This window comes from Entelurus aequoreus, linkage group LG09 (genome assembly GCF_033978785.1).
Source record: "Entelurus aequoreus isolate RoL-2023_Sb linkage group LG09, RoL_Eaeq_v1.1, whole genome shotgun sequence".
Lineage (NCBI taxonomy): Eukaryota > Metazoa > Chordata > Actinopteri > Syngnathiformes > Syngnathidae > Entelurus > Entelurus aequoreus.
This window is the reverse complement of record NC_084739.1, coordinates 55,909,668-55,927,834: the sequence shown is the minus strand read 5'-3', so window position 1 is coordinate 55,927,834 and position 18,167 is coordinate 55,909,668. Positions and strand designations below refer to the sequence as shown.

Genomic DNA, 18,167 nt, shown 5'->3' with positions numbered 1-18,167 from the left:
TCAGTCACGTTCTTTTCGCCATTCAATAGCGTGGATTTTTAACGCTTTTAGGATCTTTGATACACTCAATGTTTCAAAGTGCATTATTTCATGTTTAAATAATGTCATCAATTCATGTCAAGGGAAAAGTTCTCCTGAAAGTTTATTTAGATTTAAATAAGGTTTCATTACATTCCAATTGTACATGTTTTGACAGCTGGAACCCCCAAAATGTCAGGTGAAACACCTGTTGCACAAACGAAAGCTCTTGTATGGCTTTTTAAAAACAGTAGGCGATAAATGGAAAACTTTCGTCTGACAATTTGTATTTTGTAAAAAGTCAGTGGCATAACTGAAAACACCAGATTTGTATTGTAAAGCTAAAAAAAAATTGCAGTAATGTTGCATCATGCATTCAAGAAGACCCCAACTGATCTCTTTCAAATATTGATAGAAAGAGGTTATTTGAAGTCATGTGCATGTTGGTACACTTCTCATGTCAGGTGATACTACCAGTATAAAACTATGCAACTGTTATTTTGTGATATAACTATTTCTCCTATTTAAAGTGATGTTCATAAATAATCTTGTTCGCTGAAGCTAATTGAGGTGTCCAAACAGAAGCATGTTTAAGTTGTAATGAGATGCAACCGAAAGTAATGTTACTTGTAAGCAATAATGTTTAAACCATTTTAGAATTTCAAAATTTTAAATATGTTTTATATAATTTCACATTTTTTATTATTTTAAGCCGCTGTCGAGTAGGCAAAAGTCAGCAAGACACAGTGAGCTAGGTAAAAACTACACAAGCATTCTGAATCCAGATGGTGATCCAGATCACTCTCAAAATCTGGAACCTTATTCCATTTCTGACAATTCCTTAAAGTTTCACCATAATCCGCCCTTAACTTTTTCAGTTATGTTGCGAACTAACGAACAGACAAACAAAAAGGCAAACCCCAGCCAATACATAACCTCCTGGCGGAAATAATGATCCAGAATGAGAGCAAACACATGTTAAAAACTTGAATGCAAGACAAGATGACAGTTAAATTTACACAGAAATGAGAGCTTTCAGTTCTTTTAAGGGGGATAGAACAATCTATGTGTTGACATGTTCTATATGTTGTACACAATTCAGTGTTTTTACCACAGGGCTGCAATCTATTAGTGGCATTGGATTGTGGGGGGTGGTGTAGATTGCGTAATTTTCTTAATTAGCCAGAACGGAAAACTAAGATGCTTAGAAATTAGGGGTACACAATAAATATGAGGGCAATATGAGGATATATGACATCACGCCAATAATTCTACCAGTCACTTGATGAGGCTCTCTGCCGGATCCCCAAGAATGACAGGATTTTCTTGCTTGGGGATTTTAATGCCCGAGTGGGACAGAACACCAGGATATGGAGTGGAGTACTTGGCAGACATGGGGTTGGTCAGGTTAACTCAAATGGGATGAGACTGCTTACTCTCTGCTCAGAGCATAACCTGACCATAACCAACACCATCTTCCAGCAGAAGGCTAAATATAAAACTTCATGGATGCACCCCCGTTCTAAACATTGGCACCTGATAGATTATATCATAGTGAGGCGTAGTGACATCAAAGACGTCCTCATCACCCGTGCCATGAGAGGTGCAGAGTGCTGGACAGATCATCATTTGATTATGACCAATGTCCACATGCAAGTGCGCCCTCCCTTGAGACGGCGAGGACCCACAAGGAAGAAGCTAGACTGCGCCCGCCTGGAAAACCCTGATCCAAGAAATGACTTTCGCCGCTCCCTGGCTGAGAAACTTGGGGCGGTGGAGTCTTCCTTGAACTCTTCTGAGAACTCTATTGACCAGAACTGGAACTCTATCAGCTCGGCTCTCTATGAGGCAGCAGCCCAAACAATTGGCTTCAAGAGCAAGAACCACCAAGACTGGTTTGATGAAAACCATCCATGTCCTGTTGAAGGATATGCACAAAGCACACAGGGCAACCCTAGAGAACCCTTCATCCAGTAGCGCCAGGCAGAAATGGCAGAGAGCTCGAGGAGAAGTGCAAAGGGCTGTTAGGAGGATGCAGAATGAGTGGTGGAGAAAAAAGGCACATGAAATCCAAACCTTTGCCGATAAAAATGACATGCATAACTTTTACAATGCTGTCAAGAAGACCTACGGCCCAACAAACCGCTGCATCACTCCTCTGAAAACAGCAGACGGCCTGTCAACCTTGAAAGAACAACCTAGCATCCTGCTGAGATGGGCGGAACACTTTAGCACCCTGTTGAATCAGGAATCTGATGCAGACCCCACTGTTCTGGATGAACTGCCTACACTTCCCGTCATGCACAATTTGGACGAGCCCCCGACCTTCCTGGAGGTCCGATCAGCTACCCGCTCCCTCAAAAACAACAAATCCCCCGCTAATGACAACATCCCGGCTGAACTACTGAAGCAAGGAGGATACTTCTGCACAAGAACATTGCACCAGTACATCACAAAGATCTGGGCTGAAGAGAACGTCCCACAACAATGGAGAGACGCCAATGTTGTCACTATTTACAAGAACAAGGGTGACAAGGCTGTCTGTGGCAACAGTAGGGGCATTTCACTCCTTGCTGTTGCCGGTAAAGTTCTGGCAAAAGTGATGCTCCAGAGGCTGATTAATAACATCACTGAGTCGATACTGCCTAAATCACAGTGCGGGTTTAGAAAGAATAGGAGCACAGTGGACATGATTTTCACAGCTAGACAGCTGCAGGAAAAATGTAGGGAACAACATCAGGACCTATTCATGGCCTTTGTCGACCTCTCCAAAGCCTTCGACACTGTTCAGAGAGAACTTCTATGGGAAGTCCTCCTCAAGTTTGGCTGTCCCATTAAGTTTGTTAACATCCTCTGTCAGTTTCATGATGGAATGACTGCTCGAGTGACCATAGGAGGTCAAGAGTCTGCCCCCTTCCCTGTACATACAGTAGTAAGGCAGGGGTGTGTACTAGCACAAGTGCTTTTTAACATATTCTTGCTATGTGTTACCAAGCTTCTCCACAAAGAGATTGAGGACAGCAGCGGTGTGACAGTGGACTTTCGTCGAGATGGCAACCTCTTTAATATCAGGAGGCTTCAGGCTACCACCAAACTGCAGAGGGAGAGAATTGTTGAGATGCAGTACGCAGATGACTGTGTTCTTGTATCTCACAGCCCACAAGACCTCCAGTCTGTTCTTGTGGCTGCGGTGAGAGCATACAGCAGGATGGGACTGACCGTCAACACCACCAAGACGGAAGTAGTTTGCCAGTGGAGCTCCAACAAGCCATCTACATCACCTGTCTTCACTGTTTCTGGAGAACAAATACCAATCGTTCCATCCTTCAGATACCTGGGAAGCATTCTTTCTGATGACAACACTGTTGATAGTGAGGTCCAGAACAGGATCAAGCAGGCAGCGGCAGCTTTTGGGAGACTCAGGCGTCGGGTCTTCCAAAACAAGAACCTCCATCTCCACACAAAGGTCTCTGTCTATCAAGCTATCTGCCTCACTACCCTCCTCTACAGCTGTGAAGTCTGGGTAACCTACAGCCGCCACATCAGGGCCCTAGAGCAGTTCCACATACGCTGCCTTCAGCGCATCCTGGGGATCACATGGCGTGATCGTGTGCTTCACTCTGAAATACTCTCAAAAACCAACTGCAGGAGTATTGAGGCCATGGTCACCCTGCACCAACTACGATGGCTGGGCCACGTAGTAAGGATGCCCTCAGACCGCCTGCCTCGCAAAGTGTTATACGGCCAGCTACACCATGGTCGTCGCTCTGCTGGAGGGCAGAAGAAACGATATAAAGACCAGCTGAAGACTGCACTAAGGAAGTGTAAAATCAGACCTGAGGCCCTGGAGGGTGTGGCTGCTGATCGTAACACCTGGCGTCAGCTGTGCCAGGATGGCACCCGCCTGCTGGAGGAGGATAGGACAGCCAAGAGACAGGAGAGAAGACTCAGGAGGAATACACCTACGGTTGCCGTTTCCACCACCACCACCACATTTACATGCCCTACCTGCAGTAGGGTTTGTTTATCCAGGATAGGGCTATTCAGCCACCAACAAACTCACAGATAGAAGTGGATGTCGTCATCGCACTCGATGGACAACCATAAGCAAGTAAGCAAGATTGCGTAATTTTCTTAATTAGCCACAACGGAAAACTGAGATGCTTAGAAATTAGGGGTACACAATAAATATGAGGGCAATATGAGGATATATGACATCACGCCAATAATTCTGATAAAAAATAAAAACAGCCCCAAAAAACATTAAAAACGCTCTATTGAAGCAAGGTTACCCATACTGTGCTGTAGGTGAGTTAAGGTAGTAGCTTCTCTTGAACTCTTTGTAAACAAACATTGTATTGATTGTGTGGGACTTCTTCACAATATAGCTGGGTTGCAAACACGTGACCCAGAGGCACATCCGGGCACTTTCTGGTGTCAGGCGATGGTCTGGAGTCCCATTAGGTTGCTGTTTATTCTCCTGAATCAGTGCAAATTTGGGGATCTTTTGAAAGGTTTAGTGGCAAATATATAAGTGATCATGAAAAATATATTTAAAATAGGTTGGAGTGGATGTTTACATTCTTAGGAAAAATTATTTTTTTGAAAGATTTAAACCATTCATCATCACCATTTTATTTGATTTATTATTATTATTATTTTTTTTAATTATTTTTTATTTTTTTGGTTTTTTTTGTTTTTGTTTTGTTTTAGTGTATGTATATGTGTGTATATGTGTGCATATGTATATGTATGTAGGTGTATATATGTGTGTGTGTGTGTGTGTATATGTATATGCATGCATGTGTGTATGTCTATGTATGTGTATATACATATATGTATGTATATGTGTATGTGTGTATGTATGTGTGTATGTATGTGTAGGTGTGTGTATGGGTGTGGATGTCCGGTGGATCGATTGGCCTGTATGTGGATGAGTTGGGGTAGGTGGGTTGGTGGCCTCTGTGGTAGCTGGGGGTGTGCGTTGTTGTGGTTTACGGGGTAGGTCGCTTTTTTTTTGTTTCGGTTTCGGCGGCTGCGGGTGTTTGTACTGCGGACGGGCGGTGGTGGTGATGGTTGTTGTGGTACTGCCGGCGGTTGGCGTCGCTGTGTTGGGTTGGAGTGGTTGGGGGACTGTGGCTGGTATCTGTGCGCTTGTGGGGTTGTGGGGGCCGGCTGGCGTTGGCTTGCCGGCTGGTTTGGGGGCTGGCGTGCGGACGGGGTGCATTGACTTCTTCCCCAGTTGGGGGCGCCATCCCCTGGCCGGAACTCGTATGGGTACATTGCTGTGTGGATGGCTGGGATGCGGTGTTTGCATTGGGCATGGGGCTGTGCAGTTTTTCTGCGTTTGGTTGCTGGTATGGGCTCTGCAGGGTTGGGGGCTGGCGTGCGGACGGGGTGCATTGACTTCTTCCCCAGTTGGGGGGCGCCATCCCCTGGCCGGAACTCGTATGGGTACATTGCTGTGTGGATGGCCGGGATGCGGTGTTTGCATTGGGCATGGGGCTGTGCAGTTTTTCTGCGTTTGGTTGCTGGTATGGGCTCTGCAGGGTTGGGTTGGGGCGGGCGGGGGCTGGCTTTGTTTGGCGGGGGGTGGGCTCGCGTGGCGTCACGCTAAAGTGGTCTGGTGTGGGTCACGGGCCGTGGGGGGGCGGCTTCCTGGCTGTAGTTCCTGGTTGTCGGCCGCATGGACTGGGGGGGATGTCCGGGCCCTCTACTCCTCCTACTTATAGCACACACAGTCACACAAATATAGGACTTTGGGGGATTGTCCTGCGGGGAGGCATGGCGGGGGGTTGAGGATGCGTCCTATGGGGCTCCGGTCCTCCTGTCTTGTCCCCTGCTCGTCCATCCCTCAATCTTAGCTGCATATTAGACACTTAGGATTTGGAGGGCTCGGCTTGGTTGGGACCCACCAAGACCTTGATGTCCCCCAATTTTAATCGCATTATTAGTTCCCACAAGCATACATATCTCACTCACGCTACAGTACATGCATCAATAGGGACTGGAGGTCGGCTGTAATGGCTGACCTCCTAATTTTAACTACACAGTAGACACTCTGGGGGCCTTGTACACATGCGTGTGGGGGGGTTGGGGTTCGGCACACCCCTCATTGCCTCGTCGGCCGGCGCGGATTCCGGGGACTGCATTCTGGTGGCCTGCCAGGCTTTTATTAATTTATTATTATTATTATTATTTTTTATATATGTATATATATATATATATATATAAGTGTATATATGTATATATATATATATATATATATATATATTTTATTTTTTTTATTTTTTATTTATTTTTATTTTTATTTTTATTTTTATTTTATTTTTTATTTTTTTTAAAAAAATTTTTAAATAATTTTTATTATTTACTTACTTTATTTTATTTAATTATTTGTATTTGTTATTTTTAATTTAATTTAATTTGTATTTCATTTTATTATTATTATTATTTTTTTTTTTAAATTATTATTTTTGTTCAATCTTATTATTTATTTGTGTGTGGCGTCGTGCGGGTCTCGCTTCCTGTTGGGTGGGGTCCGTGCCCGTGTGGCCCGACCTTGCGCTGTGGGGTTCTATGTTGGCGACTTGATGTGGTGGCGGCGCGGCGCCCGTGTCTGGTCTGGATACTGTGTCTCGGTTGTTTGGGCGGTGGTGTGTTTGTGCGGGTTTGGGTTGGAGTGGTGGGGTCTTTTGGTGGGGGGGGGTGTTGGTGTCTCTTGTTTGCGTGTTGGCGTTTGGGCTTGCTGGCGGGCTGGCGCTGGCTGGTCTCTGTGATCCTGTTGGCGTGTGGTTGCCGGTTGCGTTTTTTTTTTTATCGCTTTGATTTGATTGGGTGGTGCTGGCTGTCTGGGGGTGTTGTGGCTGCTGTTTCTGCTGCCGTTTGTTTGTGGTGTGGGCGCCCGTGGCTGCTGGGTCTGGTGCAGGGGGGTGGCTGATGTTGTGACTGGTGGCAGCGCGCGCGCGTGGTGGTTGTCGGGGCTGACAAACTGTGTATATGTATGTGTGTGTGTGTGTGTGTGTATGTATGTATGTATGTATGTATGTATATATATGTGTATGTGTATGTATATATATATGTATGTATATTTCTGGGGGTACGTTCTGGGCCTGCCTGTCGGGTGGGGGTCGGCGCCTCAGGCTACTGCATCCGGACTGCGTGTCTGGAGCTCCTGGGTCCCACCGTCCATCCCTTCCGGGTGCCCGTCTTGGTTGGGGCCTGCTGGGTCTGGTCCCTGCGTCTACTGTGGTAGCTTGGTGCTGCAGGGTATTCCGAGGTGCTGCGAGTCGGCCAGTTGTTGGGGTAGCGACCTTGTGTGTCAGCATGTCTGTGATCTTCTTTTAATTATTTTATTTTATTTTATTTTATTTTTTTATAAATAGATTTAATTATTTATTTATTCTTATTTTTTAATATATTTTGTTAATATTATTATTATTATTATTATGTATTTATTTATTTTATTTATTTATTTCCCCTACCTCAGCGGGGGGACTCGGCGGGGCGGTTGCTGGTTGTTCCATCTCCATCGTTGGGGTCCCTGCGGGTGGGGTGGGTGGTTCCCGTGGCCCCGTGCTGGGTGGTCCTGTGGCGGCCGGCTTGGGTGGGGTGGCCGTGGGCTGGCCTCGCCGCGCTCTCCGGGGGTGGGGGAGGGCTCGTGGGGGCCCGGTTGCCGGTGGGGCGGGGGCGGTCTTCCCGTCCGGTTGCGGGGGGTCTCTGGGCCCCTCGGGCGGGGCGTCCCGCCTTTCTGTCCGTGTGGGGTGTGGTCTCTCGCTGGCTTGGGGTCTGGCTTCCCCCTGCTTTTCTCGTGCCTTGTCCTCTGCCGGGTGCGTCTGTCTGCGGCCTGCTGCAGGCCCTTGTGGGCGGCGCGGTGGGCCAGGCTCTGGGGTTCCTGTCGCTGTCCGGCTTGGCTGCGTGGGGGCGGTGGCCCCTGGTTCCCTGGGCACCACACCTACTGTTTGTGGGATGGGCTCTCGGGGAGGCTGGGGCCGTACTATGGCTCCCGCACACACTGGGAGTCAAATGTATTGTACATGCAAATTCACATATACTCACTTGCATACATACACACATACATAGGTACCTACGCTCCCACATACATATAGAAATAAATACAGTACATATTTACACACTCAAAGTTCGTACATCCACACGCACATTCATTATACAAACATACTGTATACACATACTGTACATATACATTCACTGTAAAAACATACATATACACATACTGTACATATACACTCACTGTACAAACACACACATACACATACTACACATTTACATTCACTGTACAAACACACACATACATATATTGTACATATACATTCACTGTACAAACACACATATACACATACTGTACATATACATTCACTGTTCAAACACACATACTGTATACACATACTGTACATATACATTCGCTGTACACACATATACACATACTGTACATATACATTCACTGTACAAGCACACATATACACTTACTGTACATATACAAATACATATGCACACATACACTCATGCACATAATCACGTTTCATCAAACATATATTAACGTTGTTGCCCTAGGGCAAACTGGGTATAACACATGGCACACTGACAAAGCTTAACCTATTGTTACTATAACAATCTACAAGGTAATGTAGGTTGCTTCTCTTTCTTCCCCTCCATTTTTCTGCATTCTTTCGTATCTCAAGTTATCATTACGTATATGTATTGTTGCATTTGAACAATTGTATTGTTGATAATAAAGGTAAAGTATTGTTATTGTTTATTATCAATAGCACTACTTCTATTGGTATTCATATTGCTCCATTTTTAGTGTAATAATGCTCATGGTCATTTCTGTATTTTATTTTTTATTTTCGCTAACTGCTTATTTGCTATTACTTTTACCATCATATTTGTACATGTCGTATTTGCTGATGTTGCTCTGTTGTTGTTGTTGTGTTTGCTGTTGTTGTTTTTGTCTCTCTGTCTAATCCCCATCTTGTCCCCACAATTCCTCCCTCTGTCTTCCTTTTTCTCTCTTTCTATCCCCTCCTGCTACGGCCCGGCTGCACCAAATGATAATATAAATACATTTAATAAAGTCAAAATACAAGTAAGGCAACAAGAGAAGTATCCTACACTTCTCTTTTGTAAAGTAAATCTGAACAGCCGATATGGGCATCTACATCTGCTATATGATTTGCCCGAGAAGCTGGGCAGGACATTATTAAAAAAAAAAAACAAAAAAAAAAAAACGCTCTATTGAAGCAAGGTTACCCATACTGTGCTGTAGGTGAGTTAAGGTAGAAGCTTCTCTTGAGCTCTTTGTAAACAAACATTGTATTGATTGTGTGGGACTTCTTCACAATATAGCTGGGTTGCAAACACGTGACCCAGAGGCACATCCGGGCACTTTCTGGTGTCAGGCGATGGTCTGGAGTCCCATTAGGTTGCTGTTTATTCACCTGAATCAGTGCAGATTTGGGGATATTTTGAAAGGTTTAGTGGCAAATATATAAGTGATCATGAAAAATATATTTAAAATAGGTTGGAGTGGATGTTTACATTCTTAGGAAAAATTATTTTTTTGAAAGATTTAAACCATTCATCATCACCAAGACGTTACTGCTACCTCAACATCACTTCATTTGACCCTCATGGTATTTAGAGAAGAAAATATTGGAGGCACATCATGTCTTTAAATCTGAGGGGTTCACAAATTAAAGGCTTACTGAAATGAGATTTTCTTATTCAAACGGGGATAGCAGATCCATTCTATGTGTCATACTTGATCATTTTGCGATATTGCCATATTTTTGCTGAAAGGATTTAGTAGAGAACATCGACGATAAAATTTGCAACTTTTGGTCGCTGATAAAAAAGCCTTGCCTGTACCGGAAGTAGCATGGCGTCACAGGTTGTGGAGCTCCTCACATCTGCACATTGTTACAATCATGGCCACAAGCAGCGAGAGCGATTCGGACCGAGAAAGCGACGATTTCCCCATTAATTTGAGCGAGGATGAAAGATTCGTGGATGAGGAAAGTGAGAGTGAAGGACTAGAGGGCAGTGGAAGCGATTCAGATAGGGAAGATGCTGTGAGAGGCGGGCGGGACCTGATATTCAGCTTGGAATGACTAAAACAGTAAATAAACACAAGACATATATATATACTCTATTAGCCACAACACAACCAGGCTTATATTTAATATGCCACAAATGAATCCCACATAACAAACACCTCCCCCCTCCCGTCCATACAACCCGCCAATACAAATCAAACACCCGCACAACACACTCAATCCCACAGCCCAAAGTACCGTTCACCTCACCAAAGTTCATACAGCACATATATTTCCCCAAAGTTACATACGTGACATGCACATAGCGGCACGCATGTACAGGCAAGCGATCAAATGTTTGGAAGCCGCAGCTGCAAACTCACGGTAGCGCGTATCCAACTCAAAGTCCTCCTGGTAAGAGTCTCTGTTGTCCCATCTCCACAAGGATGCGTATCCAACTCAAAGTCCTCCTGGTAAGAGTCTCTGTTGTCCCAGTTCTCCACAGGCCAATGATAAAGCTTGACTGTCATTGTTAGGGTTGGGTATCGAGTATCGATTGGAACCGGGACTAACTTTCCGATTCTCCCGGAATCGTTCAAAAGTTTAAATTTCGATTCCTATTTTCGATACCAGTCCGCCGACCGGAAAAAAATATGTCCGCCGAACCGGAAGAAGAAGCCGCTGAACACCAACGAAGAAGCGCCCACCGCCGGAAGTGTTAGCATAGCCGAGCGAGTCAGTCAAGCTCAAGCATGGATAGCGGGCGTCGGCGGTCGAAAGTGTGGCTTTACTTTACAAAAAAAAATGAAATAACCGCGAAATAACAGAGCTCCGTGTCCATCAAGAAACGAGTGGAGAGAGCGCTACAGATGTACCAGGACGTTCCACCAATACTTATGTCTGACGACCCTGCTGCATGGTGGTGGTCCAGTGGAACCAACAAAAGACTTATCCTTTGCTGTCATATCTCACTTTCTCCTATTTATGCGTTCAAGCTTCTTCCACACTCAGCGAACGTGTATTTTCCACAGCAGGAGACACTATCTGTCCAGAACGCTCACGCATCCTGCCTGAGAAGGCGGATATGGTCATTTTCCTAAACAAAAACTGTCTCTGATTTTATACTGTACCTGCTGCTAATCTGGACTGGGTTTTGCAAGTTGTTTCTTATTGTTTATTTGCTTTTCTGCACCAGGTTAGCCCATCAGTGGGAGCACGGTAACATTTTTTAGTACCTGCAGCATCATACACTTGTGTGTGTAAATGGGTTTTCATGAGGTTTCCTGCAGCATCATAGACTTATGTGTAAATGTGTTTTCATGAGGTTTTCAAAAATAAAGCTCTCTTGAGGAAAGTGTACCCCTGGGAAAATGTATTCATAATTTATAATATTTATATTCAAGTTCATAGATTTGATATTTATACTCTAGTTGAAAACAGCCCTGTGAGGAATTTATAGTAAAGTTCATAAAAAGTTAATAGAATTAAAATGGATGGACAATGTCAGACTATTTAATTCAGAAAGACTGTAGGTTAGCTAGCTCATTTAAAATATCCTAAATTTTTTTTTGACCCTACCTCTTAAAAGAATCGGGACTGAGAACCGTCAGGAATCGGAATCGAAACAAAGAATTGGTATCGTTCGAATTCAAACGATACCCAACCCTAGTCATCGTTCGGGAATGTAAACAATGAAACACCGGCTACGACGTAGCTGCTACGTGTTTGTGTTGCTGCAGCCGGCCGCTAATACACCGCTTCCCACTTACAGCTTTCTTCTTTGCTATCTCCATTGTTCATTAAACAAATTGCAGAAGATTCACCAACACAGATGTCCAGAATACTATGGAATTTTGCGATGAAAACAGACAACTTAATAGCTGGCCACAATGGTGTCCCAAAATGTCCGCTACAATCCGTTATCTGCAGAATATTTCGCGGGAAATTTAAAATTGCACTTTACTAATCTAACCCGGCCGTATGGGCATGTGTTGCAATGTTAAGATATCATCATTGATATATAAACTATCAGACTGCGTGGTCGGTAGTAGTGGGTTTCAGTAGGCCTTTAAGCATTAATTGGTGAAAGACAAAGTTGGACTTATTCGTGCATCGGTAAGTAACGAATTTGATTGACATAACGAGTGCGTTGCTGCGTTATGTCAACGGGGATAGCAGGTCCATTCTATGTGTCATACTTAATCATTTCGCGATATTGCCATATTTTTGCTGAAAGGATTTAGTAGAGAACATCGACGATAAAGTTCGCAACTTTTGGTCGCTGATAAAAAAGCCTTGCCTGTACCGGAAGTAGCGTGACGTCACAGGTTGTGGAGCTCCTCACATCTGCACATTGTTTACAATCATGGCCACCAGCAGCGAGAGCGATTCGGACCGAGAAAGCGACGATAACCCCATTAATTTGAGCGAGGATGAAAGATTCGTGGATGAGGAAAGTGAGAGTGAAGGATTAGAGGGCAGTGGAAGCGATTCAGATAGGGAAGATGCTGTGAGAGGCGGGTGGGACCTGATATTCAGCTGGGAATGACTAAAACAGTAAATAAACACAAGACATATATATACTCTATTAGCCACAACACAACCAGGCTTATATTTAATATGCCACAAATTAATCCCGCATAACAAACACCTCCCCCTCCCGTCCATTTAACCCGCCAATACAAATCAAACACCCGCACAACACACTCAATCCCACAGCCCAAAGTACTGTTCACCTCCACAAAGTTCATACAGCACATATATTTCCCCAAAGTTACGTACGTGACATGCACATAGCGGCACGCACGTACGGGCAAGCGATCAGATGTTTGGAAGCCGCAGCTGCGTACTCACGGTACCGCGTCTGCGTATCCAACTCAAAGTCCTCCTGGTAAGAGTCTCTGTTGTCCCAGTTCTCCACAGGCCAATAGTAAAGCTTGACTGTCATATTTCGGGAATGTAAACAATGAAACACCGGCTACGTGTTTGTGTTGCTGCAGCCGAACGCTAATACACCGCATCCCACCTACAGCTTTCTTCTTTGCAGTCTTCATTGTTCATTAAACAAATTGCAAAAGATTCACCAACACAGATGTCCAGAATACTGTGGAATTTTGCGAAGAAAACAGACGACTTAATAGCTGGCCACAATGGTGTCCCAAAATGTCCGCTTCAATCCGTGACGTCACGCGCAAACATCATCATACCGAGACGTTTTCAGCAGGATATTTCGCAAGAAATTTAAAATTGCACTTTACTAATCTAACCCGGCTATATTGGCGTGTGTTGCAATGTTAAGATTTCATCATTGATATATAAACTATCAGACTGTGTGGTCGGTAGTAGTGGGTTTCAGTAGGCCTTTAAGTGTGTGTTGCATAAAACAAGCAAAATATCAATACATGGTTTTTTTTCCAATTTTTGTTAAAATCCTGTGATTTATGAGGTTAAGTAAGGAACACTTAAAAAAATAAAATCATAAAATGACAAGATGTAATAAGCCTCAAAACCTTGCAACTTTTGCAGCAAACTTCTATAAAAGCTGTCACGGATTCAGGAATTTTAGGCCACGACAATCACAAACAAGCCAGTGAAATCCAGGAGGGACTGATATTATGAAAGACCTGTTGAGCGCTCGTATACAGTTGGCCGGTGCACGTGTTTGTGTTGATGTCTCCCACAATTGCCCTCCCAAAGCTGTTGATCTAGAAAAAGGTTATGCATGCTTTTGTTGATACCCAGTGAACAGTACATGTAAAAATAGAAGGTGTATAAACTTATTTTTAAATAGACATATTGCTGCCTCGTGTGGTCAGAAACTCACCCATCAGCATTCAACCACCAAAACCTTTATAGTTAGAGTCTAACAGCGACCGCAAACCGTTTTTACCTGGAGGATGAATGAATGCAAATGGTAGTTTCAAGTTTTACTGGAGTGTCCATTTGCAACACTTTGATTGAGGCTTTGGTTTAAAGTACAGGGTGTGTCTCTAGGTGTAATGGCAGTGTGACCACTTTGATGCTGACCACAGTCTTTTGTGCTGTGTGTGTGTTTAAACCGTGTATCGGTCAAGGTGTGGGCTTGTGTATGTCTGTGGTTTGCTGCTCTGAGGTTATTTTGCTGACATCATATTCTGCCCTTCTTGGCAGCACCACCACCCTGCAACATATTTTTTTTTGGTACTTCATACTAGACTTTACAAGTTACACTAATCCAATTGACCGATAATTTGCATGAGTTCTGATCCTTTAACACGTGGTAGATCAAGTTTTTGTGTAAGTCGAAACTTAGATCTAAATTAACAACGAAGTCACTCATACTGTACACACAACACATTGTCATACAAAATACATTAATAAAGAGATAAAATGCGTAATGAAATGAAACAATATTTAGTTATCACTGAAATGCTTCCCACAGATTGCCAATGTACTTGCGGTGTAGGGAACGTGGCTAAGGGTGTGGCGGTGGCCAGTGTCAATATTTAGTCATCATATAGTTTGCTTATCAGCGATTATACATGCAGTACAGGCCAAAAGTTTGGACACACCTTCTCATTCAATGCGTTTTCTTTATTTTCATGACTATTTACATTGTAGATTGTCACTGAAGGCATCAAAACTATGAATGAACACATGGAGTTATGTACTTAACAAAAAAGGTGAAATAACTGAAAACATGTTTTATATTCTATTTTTTTCAAAATAGCCACCCTTCGCTCTGATTACTGCTTTGCACACTCTTGGTATTCTCTCGATGAGGTTCAAGATGTAGCCACCTGAAATTGTTTTCACTTCACAGGTGTCATAGTTTTGATGCCTTCTGTGACAATTTACAATGTACAAAAACCAAAACCAGTGAAGTTGGCACGTTGTGTAAATCGTAAATAAAAACAGAATACAATTATTTGCAAATCCTTTTCAACTTATATTCAATTGAATAGACTGCAAAGACAAGATATTTAATGTTCGAACTGAGAAACCAAATTTTTTTTTTTTGCAAATTATCAATAACTTAGAATTTATTGGCTGCAACACATTGCAAGACAGTTGTCACAGGGGCATTTTTACCACTGTGTTACATGGCCTTTCCTTTTAACAACACTCAGTAAACGTTTGGGAACTGAGGTGACCAATTTTTAAATTTTTTCAGGTGGAATTATTTCCCATTATTGCTTGATGTACAGCTTAAGTTGTTCAACAGTCTGGGGCCTCCGTTGTCGTATTTGACCCTTCATAATGCGACACACATTTTCAGTGGGAGACAGGTCTGGACTACAGGGAGGCCAGTCTAGTACCCGCACTCTTTTGCTACGAAGCCACGCTGTTGGAACACGTGCAGAATGTGGCTTGGCATTGTCTTGCTGAAATAAGCAGGGGTGTCCATGAAAAAGACGTTGCTTGGATGGCAACATATGTTGCTCCAAAACTTGTATGTACCTTTCAGTATAAATGGTGCCTTCACAGATGTGTAAGTTACCCATGCCTTGGGCACTTATACACCCCCATACCATCACAGATGCTGGCTTTTGAACTTTGCGCCTACAACAAGCCGGATGGTTCTTTTCCTCTTTGGTCCGGAGGACACAACGTCCACAGTTTCCTAAAAAATGTCAAATGTGGACTCGTCAGACCACAAAACACTTTTCCATTTTGCATCAGTCCATCTTAGATGAGCTCGGACCCAGCGAAGCCGGTGGCATTTCTGGGTGTTGTTGATAAATGGTTTTGGCTTTGCGTAGTAGAGTTTTAACTTGCACTTACAGATGTAGCGACAAACTGTAGTTACTGACAGTGGTTTTCTGAAGTGTTCCTGACCCCATGTGGTGATATCCTTACACACTGATGTCGGTTTTTGATGCAGTACCGCCTGAGGGATCGAAGGTCACGGGCATTGTCGCTTACGTGCAGTGATTTCTCCGGATTTATTGAACCTTTTGATGATATTACGGACCGTAGATGGTGAAATCCCTAAATTCCTTGCAATAGCTCGTTGAGAAATGTTGTTCTTAAACTGTTCAACAATTTGCTCACAAATGTGTTCACAAAGTGGTGACCCTCGCCCCTTCCTTGTTTGTGAATGACTGAGCATTTCATGGAAGCTACTTTTATACCCAATCATGGCACCCACCTGTTCCCAATTAGCCTGTTCACCTATGGGATGTTCCAAATAAGTGTTTGATGAGCATTCCTCAACTTTCTCAGTCTTTTTTGCCACTTGTGCCAGCCTTTTTGAAACATGTTGCAGACATCAAATTCCAAATGAGGTAATACTTGCAGAAAATAACAGTTTACCAGTTTGAACATTAAGTATCTTGTCTTTGCTGTGTATTCAATTGAATATAGGTTGAAAAGGATTTGCAAATTGTTGTATTTTGTTTTTATTTACGATTTACACAACGTGCCAACTTCACTGGTTTTGGGTTTTGTAAATAGTCATGAAAACAAAGAAAACACATTGAAATGAGAAGGTGTGTCCAAACTTTAGTCCTGTATTGTATATTTTCTACAAAAAGGCTAAAACATGTTATACATATATTTCAAACAAATTTTTGTTATTAGTAATTAGTATTAACAAAGGGACAAGCGGTAGAAAAATGATCATCGATGGATATGTTTTTTTATTTTATAATATTGTTTCGCTCTATATTTCCATCCATCCATCCATCTTCTTCCGCTTATCCGAGGTCGGGTCACGGGGGCAGCAGCCTAAGCTTCCTTACCGGGAAGGCTGAGGAGTGTGTTCCCACAATAGTTGGAACACACCCTCCGGTTCCCCTTCTCAAAGAGAGGAACCACCACCCCGGTCTGCCAATCCAGAGGTACCGCCCCCGATGTCCATGCGATGCTGCACAGTCTTGTCAACCAAGACAGCCCCACAGCATCCAGAGGAACTCCGGGCGGATCTCATGCCACCGAGGAGCTTTTTAACTACCTCAGCAACCTCAGCCCCAGAAATAGTAGAGCCCACCACCGATTCCCCAGGCACTGCTTCCTCATAGGAAGACGTGTTGGTGGGATTGAGGAGGTCTTCGAAGTATTCCCTCCACCGATCCACAACACCTGCAGTCGAGCTCAGCAGAATACCATCCCCACCATACACGGTGTTGACAGTGCACTGCTTCCCCTTCCTGAGGCGGCGGATGGTGGTCCAGAATCGCTTCGAAGTCGTCCGGAAGTCGTTTTCTATGGTTTCCCCGAACTCCTCCCATGTCCGAGTTTTTGCCTCCGCGACCGCTGAAGCCGCACACCGCTTGGCCTGTCGGTACCTGTCCGCTGCCTCTGGAGTCCTATGAGTCAAAAGAACCCGATAGCTCTATATTTCAATTTGCTTATTTTATTGCTATAATGTAACACAGGCAGATTTTTGTACAACCCTGGTTTATTGACATATTATTCTGTCCTCCCTGTTGGACTTTAAAGTATTTTAAAGTGGTCATTTTATGATTTTTTTTCTACAATCAAAACACTTCCCTTTGTTCTACATAACACGTAATGGTGCTTCTTTGGTCAAAATTTTGCATCGATTATGTTTTACAGACCATCTTCAAGCTGATTTCTGACAGTCTCTTTTAGGATGCACCATTTTGTGGGCGGTCTTATTTACATGCCTACACTTCGACTGCGTCTTCTCCCCGCCAGCCATGTTGTAGTTTCTAGCACACCCATATGGAGTCTACTACCATTTATAAGTTCTAAATATGGTAAGTAGTCGTTAGCTATTATCTTGCATATTTACATGTATATGTCAATTATTATGTATTATGCCCATGGTTTCCCACACATTCATTTATTTGTGGCGGCCCGCTACGAAAGAATTACGTCCGCCACAAAAAATTTTTTTTTTTTTAATTTTAAATTTTAATTTTAATTTTAATTTTTTTAATTTTTTTTGTCCTCTCCAGCTTCTCAGGCAAATCATATAGTTGATGTAGATGCCCATATCGGCTGTTCAGATTTACTTTACAAAAGAGAAGTGTAGGATACTTCACCATCTCAGTGGCCTAGTGGTTAGAGTGTCCGCCCTGAGATCGGTAGGTTGGAGTTAAAATCCCAGCCGAATCATACCAAAGACTATAAAAATGGGACCCATTA

The 18,167-nt window shown here is 43.4% G+C and overlaps 1 protein-coding gene across 1 annotated transcript in view; it reads left to right on the top strand.

Moving 5' to 3' along the window:
- The window catches only part of rin2a (Ras and Rab interactor 2a), an 80,354-nt gene that overhangs the window by 1,102 nt on the left and 61,085 nt on the right, over positions 1-18,167 (top strand). The window lies entirely within an intron of this gene.